Source organism: Vigna umbellata, chromosome 3 (assembly GCF_029865625.1).
Source record: "Vigna umbellata cultivar VRB3 chromosome 3, Vumbellata_1.0, whole genome shotgun sequence".
NCBI lineage: Eukaryota > Viridiplantae > Streptophyta > Magnoliopsida > Fabales > Fabaceae > Vigna > Vigna umbellata.
In genome coordinates, this window is record NC_142167.1 from 27,187,525 (window position 1) to 27,196,574 (window position 9,050).

A 9,050-nucleotide genomic window follows, 5' to 3' on the forward strand; every position below is an offset into this window, starting at 1 on the left:
TGATTAAATGCATGATCACCCTCAAATTAATTAAGAATGTACTTTAATTAATTTGAAACTTAAACAATAATCAATTGAACAATTGTCTGTGAATAACCAATGATGAATCTATCTTGAAAAAGCAGTGGAATTAGCCTACTTAGTCATAACTGTTTTTAAATTTCTTATTTGTTCTTTAAACATTCTCCAAACATTACTTTTATTCTTGCATTGCATTACATTCATAAGATTGAAATATTGAAAGACAATAACGTATTCATTGAGAGACGACTTAGAGTTACTTTAGTCCTATCTACTTTCTTAGATACTACTTGGTAATACTGAAGTGGCCTTGAAAAGTAGTATTAATTTGATAGCTTCAACGACAGCTTATCAATGTCCAACATTCAATCATTGTCATCATGATCTTCATCTTCATCTTCTTCATCATCATCATCATCATCATCATCATCATTTTCTTCTTCTTCATCATCATCATCATCATCATCATCATCATCATCATCATCTTCTTCTTCTTCTTCTTCTTCTTCTTCTTCTTCTTCTTCTTCTTCTTCTTCTTCTTCTTCTTCTTCTTCTTCTTCTTCTTCTTCACCTTGTATTGCTGCTTCTAATTCATCTCCATCACCATCAGGGTCGTGCAATGTGGTTATACGTTCAACTTCAATAATTTTTTGTGGTTGTGACATTTGGTCAAGTTGGTAGGCAACATCTTTCTCAACCTCATTTGAGTCAATGCGACCTTTAGGCTTGGTTTGTATTGCTACATCCCAACCACACTTGTCAATATTGCGGAATGGTGGATATGGCACATAATAAACTTGTCTGACATTAGTTGCTAGAATTAAAGGATCAAACGGTCCATATCTTAATCTCAGGTGGAGTTCCATAATGTTAAACATAGGATCCACTCTAGTACCAACTCTAGAAGGATCAAACCATTCACAATAAAAAAGTACTACTCTGTTTGAAGAAGTAGTGTTGTTGTACTCTAGCTCATATATTTGATGAATGATGCCGTAGAAATCATCATAACAACCCTCTGTTAGGCCCTTGACGTACACACCACAATTTGTTGTTTTCTTCCCTTTAGACCATTCATGTGTATGGAATTTGTAACCATTGGTGAAGTAAGTGTGTCATTCTTTCACATATCTCATTGGCCAATTGGAGAGATGTCTTAACTCTTGAACCGTGAGAGTTAATTCCTGATTAAAAACCTACAAAGATACCAAAAAAAATTTAAAAGCAAGAGTCAAATTAACCTTGCTCAAAAATAGAAAAAAGTACGGACCTGATTTCTGAACCATTGGGAAAACTCTGAGTGTATTCTAGCAGAAGCATTTCCTTCTGCGACTTGCTCAACCACAAGAAATGAGTTGGTACAAATGAAATGAATTAGTGGATAACAATTTAACCATTGCAAAGGTAAGAGTTGGATGATGACATACTCAAGGTACGACTTAACTTCACTGCAATTGATTAAGACATGAACATGAGCAGAGTTGAATTCATCATCAGTTAACCAATGAGTGAATTCTTTTCCTGCATGACGGCCTAATTGTCGGAATATTGATAATGCACCTTGACGTGGTTCAGCTTGCCATTGCATTTCATTTTTGACATTAGTGGGGGACATGAAGTTTTTGAAATAATGTGAACAAAAATACATTGTCTCTCTGTGCAAGTAAGCTGCACAAATTGAGTCTTCCACTCTAGCTTTATTTTTAACTGAACGTTTAGATTCTCCCATAAACCTTTCAAAGGGATACATCCACCTGTACTGCACAGGTCCCCCAAGCCAAGCTTCATATGCAAGATGAATTGGAAGATGCTCCATTGAATCAAAGAATGTAGGAGGGAATATTCTTTCTAATTTGTAGAGAATAATTGGGATATTTTCTTCCATCTTTCTAAGGGAATTTTCCTTTAGTGTCGTACAACACAAATCTTTAAAGAAGTTACTGATTTCTATGAGTGGATTTAACACGTGCATTGGCAAACAACTGAACGCAAGAGGGATGAAAGTCTCCATGAATACATGACAATCATGACTCTTCAACCCTTAAATAGTAACGTTCTAAACATTGGCACATCTGGACAAGTTAGAAGAATATCCATCTAGCATTCTTAGCTATCCATCCACACACTATTCTTGCCTCGTCTTTTGACATGGTGTAATTTACTTTTGGTTTAAAGAATCGGTCGTTACCTTACGCCTTCAACTCTAAGTCTTTTTGTTCATAATACAAAGGTAAATCTTTTCTTGCTTTCTCATTATCTTTTGTCTTATCAATAACATTCATAACTGTGTTGAAGACATTGTCAAATAAATTTTTTTCTATGTGCATGACATCGAGGTTATGTCTTAGCAAGTTATCTTTCCAATAGGGAAGATCCCAAAATATGCTTCTTTTAGTCCAATTATGCCATTCTCCAAACCCTTCTATCCTATTTTGACCACATTCAGTGACTTTTGGCAAGTATTTCACTCTTCTCTAAACGTGTGATCCAAACAACTTCAGCGGGGACATATCTGTTTCAACTTGCCCTTTACGAAATGCCTTTTTGTTTCTTCTAAAGGGGTGATCAATGGGCAAGAACCGTCGATGATAGTCAAACCAACTACTTTTTCGACCATAACTCAATTGGAATGACTTTGTATTTTCCATGCAATGTGGACAAGATAATCGATCATGCTTGCCCTCATAAGGAAATTTTGCTCCAACCAGATAACATGTCATAGGCTGGAAAGTCATTAATAGTCCACATCAAAGCTGCCCTCATAAGGAAATTTTGCTTCCTTGAAACATCATACGTCCAAACACCATTCCATAACTTCTTCAAATCATCAATTAAAGGCTCTAAATAAACATCAATCGCAGATTTGGGATTAGATGGACCTGGTATTATACACGTTAAAAACATGTAAGGCTTTGTCATACACATCTTAGGTGGTAGATTGTATGAGGTAACTATTATCGATCAGCAGGAATATGGTGATGTAGATGCCTGAATGTACGGCGTAAACCCATCAGAGCATAGACCAAGTCTAACGTTACGCGGTTTACTAGCAAAGGATGAATGTTTACGATTGAAGTGCTTCCAAGCTTCACCACCAGAAGGATGACACAAAAATCCTTCAGTTAGGTTACCATCATGCCATGTCATGTGTTCTGATGTTTGCATTGAAGTAAACATTCTTTGTAATCTTGGAATTATAGGCAAGTAGAACATGGACTTTAAGGGAATTGGTTTTTTTTGCCTCCGTCCAGCATGCATCGTATGATATCGAGGTGAGCCATAAAACTTGCATTCAACCAACAATGCATCATTTTTGCCACTGTCATTGTCATAGAATAACATACATCCATTAACACAACAATCAATATTTTTGGCTTCCAATCCCAGCTTTGACACACACATCTTTTGGCTTGATAATAATTCTTCAGCATAGAATTGTTTGGTGGTGTCAAATCTAACATCAATTTTGTATAGAAGTCCACTGCCTCTGTCAATAAATTGTAAAACCTTTGAGTGGTTTCATTTGGAGACTCTTCATCATGACTATCGTTTGCTTCTTGTTCAGCATGTCGACGAAGAGCATTGTCGACCATATCTTGCATATAGACAAATTGACCTATCTTAGATGCATGTCCAATAGTATTCGAACCTAATGCAAGCCGCTTTTCAGTTGTAGTGGAGGTGGAAGGAATTTCTTGACCATGAAATGTTCAAACCGTGTAATTAGCCAAGAACCCTCTTTGGTATAGGTGAACTTTGACGACTTCATCTTTCAAAATCCTTGTACATTCGCACTTGATGCAGGGGCATCGAATCCCTCCATCAAGAGCATAATATTGATATTGTCAAGCCGTCTCGACAAACTCTTCAACTAGCTATAAAAGTATCTAGTGACAAACCAAATTTAGTGAAGAACCAGCTACACAATCACAATCAGTAGACCAATCCTTGGTGCGGTGCAGGTTTGATAAAAAATTTCTGCAAGAAAATAAAATTGCAAGATGTTCAGCCATGGTGCAAATGCCAAACAGAAACAAAAATGAAAAAATTGGTGGTTTGACATTCAATATCACACAACAACAGCTATAGATCAAACATTACTTAAAATAAGTGTACATTAGGTCTAGTTGCAAATTCTCACCTTTTAATTGGGGTATTTATATGTTCCAACTACTCAAATTTTGAGTTGTACCTAAATCTTTGCTTTTGAATAGTTTCCTAGGTTCATTTCACTACTTTAGACATGTTAGGATGCTCACATTAGTTAAAATAACTCTACATTGGGTCTAGTTGCAAATTTTCACCCTTTAAGCACACTTTGTAGGTTATAAATACTCAAACTTTGAGTTTGAGGTAATTCTTTGCTTTTGACAAGTTTCCTAGCGTCATTCCACTAGTTTAGACATGGTAGGATGATCACATTACTTAAAATAAGTGTACATTAGGTCTGGTTGCAAATTCTCACCTTTTAAGTACACTTTTTTAGGTTCCAACTACTCAAATTTTGAGTTGTACCTAATTCTTTGCTTTTGAATAGTTTCCTAGGTTCATTTCACTACTTTAGACATGTTAGGATGTTCACATTAGTTAAAATAAGTCTACATTGGGTCTAGTTGCAAATTTTCACCCTTTAAGCACACTTTTTAGGTTCAAAATACTCAAACTTTGATTTTGAGGTAATTCTTTGCTTTTGACAAATTTCCTAGCTTCATTCCACTAGTTTAGACATGGTAGGACCTTCACATTACTTAAGATAAGTGTATATTAAGTCTGGTTGCAAATTCTCACATTTTAAGTACACTTTTTTAGGTTCCAACTACTCAAATTTTGAGTTCTACCTAATTCTTTGCTTTTGAATAGTTTTCTAGGTTCATTTTACTACTTTAGACATGTTAGGATGTTCACATTAGTTAAAATAAATGTACATTGGGTCTAGTTTCAAATTTTCACCCTTTAAGCACACTTTTAGGTTCTAAATTCTCAAACTTTGAGTTTGAGGTAATTCTTTGCTTTTGACAAGTTTCCTAGCTTCATTCCAGTAGTTTAGACACGTTAGGATGTTCACATTACTTAAAATAAGTGTACATTAGGTCTGGTTGCAAATTCTCACCTTTTAAGTACACTTTTTTAGGTTCCAACTACTCAAATTTCAGTGGTACCTAATTCTTTGCTTTTGAATAGTTTCCTAGGTTCATTTCACTACTTTAGACATGTTAGGATGTTCACATTAGTTAAAATAAGTGTACATTGGGTCTAGTTGCAAATTCTCACCTTTTAAGCACATTTTTTAGGTTCTAAATACTTAAACTTTGAGTTTGAGGTAATTCTTTGCTTTTGAAAGTTTCCTAGCTTCATTCCACTAGTTTAGACATGTTAGGATGTTCACATTACTTAAAATAAGTGTACATTAGGTCTGGTTGCAAATTCTCACCTTTTAAGTACACTTTTTTAGGTTCCAACTACTCAAATTTTGAGTTGTAGCTAATTATTTACTTTTGAATAGTTTCCTAGGTTCATTTCACTGCTTTAGACATATTAGGATGTTCACATTAGTTAAAATAAGTGTACATTGGGTCTAGTTTCAAATCTTCACCCTTTAAGCACACTTTTTAAGTTCTAAATACTCAAACTTTGAGTTTGAGGTAATTCTTTGCTTTTGACAAGTTTCCTAGATTCATTCCACTATTTTAGACATGGTAGGATGTTCACATTACTTAAAATAAGTGTACATTAGGTCTGGTTGCAAATTCTCACCTTTTAAGTACACTTTTTAGGTACTAAATACTCAAACTTTGAGTTTTAGGTTATTCTTTTGCTTTTCACTAGTTTCCACATTGATTTCACTAAGTTAGACTTGTTAGGATGTGTACATACCTTAGAATGAGTCTACATTAGGTGAAATGACAATATCTCACTTTATGAGTACACTTTTTAGGTACTAAATACTCAAACTTTTAGTATTTAATGACACTTTTGCTTTTTATGGGTTTTGTACAATGTTTTAATCATATATTTGCATTTGGAAACATAAACCTGCACATGCCAACCTAGAATCGAAAATTGGAGCAAACAAATTTTCAAACAACACTTGATTTGAACACTACACCAAGAAAATAATTCTAATTTGGTGGTTTTAAACCCAATATTGATTAGAAGTGATTCAGCAGCTCAATTGATGCATCAAACAAATTTGTATCATCATTTTAAAGATGTTTAAACACTGAAACAGTTTGAAAATAGATTGCAATGTGAATTCACTGGTTCACTTCCATTTTAAAGCCAATTTTGATGGTTTAAGACATGATTATGCATATAGGCATAAAAATGACCATTTGAACAGTGCACACAAATTTAAAATGGCAAAATAAACTTTCTCAAACATTGTATATGCACAAACACAGCAAGATTCAACAAATCATACTTGCTATAGCCAAATATGCTTGAAAATGTCACCAAAATTTAGAATTCAGTGAAATGAAATGAAGACAACAGTTGCAATGACTCTAAGACATCCTAAAACACTTGATCTAACTGCAGAGAATTAGCTAGAAGAATTTTAACACCTAAGACACAAGCAAAGATATCAATCACGGTGAAAACATTGATAAAAAACAATAACAGCACCTTGTTTCAGGATTTATTTGCAACTCAACTATGTTTTTTGCACTTTAGTGATTAATACAGGTTGCTACTACTTGGAACATGTTTAATATCATTAAACAAACTGGCACATTGCTTAAGAACCAAAAAACTTCCACTGAAACATATTTATGAGATTGCACCAGATTTATTCCATTTTGTGCAGAGTTTTTGAAACAGAATCATGTTTTAACTGATGTAGCACATATAATCAAGGCTAGGCATTGTCTTATTGCCTTATATGATTTGGTGTGTTTGGTGTGATATGGGTTGTCTTTGTAAGTAAAGAAAGAGAAGTTAGTATTAGGGGAAGGTGTCACAACGTAAAAAGATGAGTGATGAAGTTCAGTTTTTTACATGGGTTTCTTGAACCTTGTCCATGTTTCATTTAATAAAAAATAAAATGAGAGAAATCTCCTGAAAAACTATAATGTGTACAATAAGAAGATATACAAGAGTAATGTGAATGTTTGATCTGGCAAAAGGCAATTCAAAATGCACCTTAAGTAAAGATTTGACAGAGACACATCAAATTAGAATTTAGTTAAATAGAAAAATTGAGGCAATTGATTACTATAACAAATTGGAGAATGACCCTATATCCATTCCAAATCTAAACAACTTTAACTTTAAGGTTTCTGACAACATTTCCCAAAATCTACTTATGCCAGCAGTTGACTTGTCAAATCACTCTTAATCTTATTTCTTCTTCTAAAAACAAAAATAGTTGTTTTAATTGCATAGAAGAGAATGTTAGCAATACACTTCAGGCTTAACTTCAACAACACTTTTAAACCATTCAATCAATATCAAACTTCATTTCTAATAAACACTTTTAAATAATTAAAAATAACATAAGCTCTGCAGCCATACAATTCAAATAATTAATGACAATTAAAAATCAGAATCAATTATCTTAGTTAGTAACCACTTTGGTTTTTTAAATTCTTTTAAAAGGAAAGCATTTTATTGATTTTATAAAACTCTTGATTCTCAAATACTTATGAAAATTTTACTTATTTTATGAAACAAGATTTTTTCTTGTTTGGAATATGCACGAAACTGGCTTGGAATGGAATTGTAGTGGTACTAAAATCAAGAAATGAAAAAAGGGGTTTGGAAGCAGTGGAAAGATTGAAAGAGTTTGGACTATCAGACTTTGTGGTTTTTCATCAACTTGATGTGACAGACCCTTCGAGTGTTACTTCCTTATCACATTTCATCAAAACAAGATTTGGAAAACTTGATATATTGGTGAGTGTTACTATCTCCTTCCCTCCTTTTCAATTTTTGATCAGAAAGCTTTCACAGTGATACACCTGAGTGTTGTAGGTGAATAATGCAGGTGTTCATGGGGGAATAATTAATGCCGAGAATTACCTTAGAAGGGTAAGGTTCCATGATATATGTATCTATACATTTCCTTGTTTTTTATGTATAATGGTACATCTTTGTTCGTCCTTGTAGAAAAGAGGTGAAATATTCGATTGGAATCTTATAGTGTATCAAAATTATGAGTTAGCCAAAGAATGTGTTGAAACAGATTTCTTTGGTGCAGAGAGAGTAACTAAAGTTCTTCTTTCTCTGGTCCAACTCTCCACTTCACCAAGGATTGTCAATATCTCTGGTCAAATAAGACTATTGAAGGTAAAGTTAAATTCAAAACATTAAATGAGTATGGTTTACTGTTAAGTGTTGCATAGTTTTGTTCACATTCTTTCTTTGAGAATGAAGGAAGCATCAATTAATTTCTGCCAAAGCACTGAAACCAGACAAGTTCTTATCACTTCTCTTCCTCTGGTTGCATAGATTTTTACTTATTGCTACATATGTCTAGTTTCACTGAATCCAAAAAAAAAAAGTCTTGTACACTAATTGCCTTTCAATATATATATATATATATATATATATATATATATGAATGAAGCTTTCAATTCAGAGTATCAGATTCAGGCTATAGAGTTAGCATACATAGATTGATTGCTTCACCACCCCAATTCCTCCTATATAATGCTTCACCTGCTCAATCTTCACCTACTCGGTTGCTTTTATTTTCCCTAAACTACAGCTAAGGTTATTTTAACCTTCTCACTGGCATTCCAATGTCTTGCCCCTCATTTCAATTACAAACCAATAAACTTTCTCAATCAAACAACATCATACACGGCTACCACAAGAGCATCAACCAGATTCAAGAACAATGTAATTCATAATGAATTTTTAAAAGCACAACTCACCTCAACCAAGATAGCCCTTGATGATGGCAGCCTTTGTGGAGCACGACAGCGACAGAAGCCCACAACGGCCCCTCCAACGAAGTCCCTCGACCAAGTTCCTTCAACACAGAACAAACTTGAGATCACCAACCCTCAACGCAGAAACCAACCCAC

At 34.0% G+C, this 9,050-nt stretch overlaps 1 pseudogene; it reads right to left on the reverse strand.

Moving 5' to 3' along the window:
• Nucleotides 1-386: 386 nt before the first annotated feature.
• LOC148202152 (uncharacterized) lies at nt 387-1,157 on the reverse strand (annotated as a pseudogene).
• Nucleotides 1,158-9,050: the final 7,893 nt, after the last annotated feature.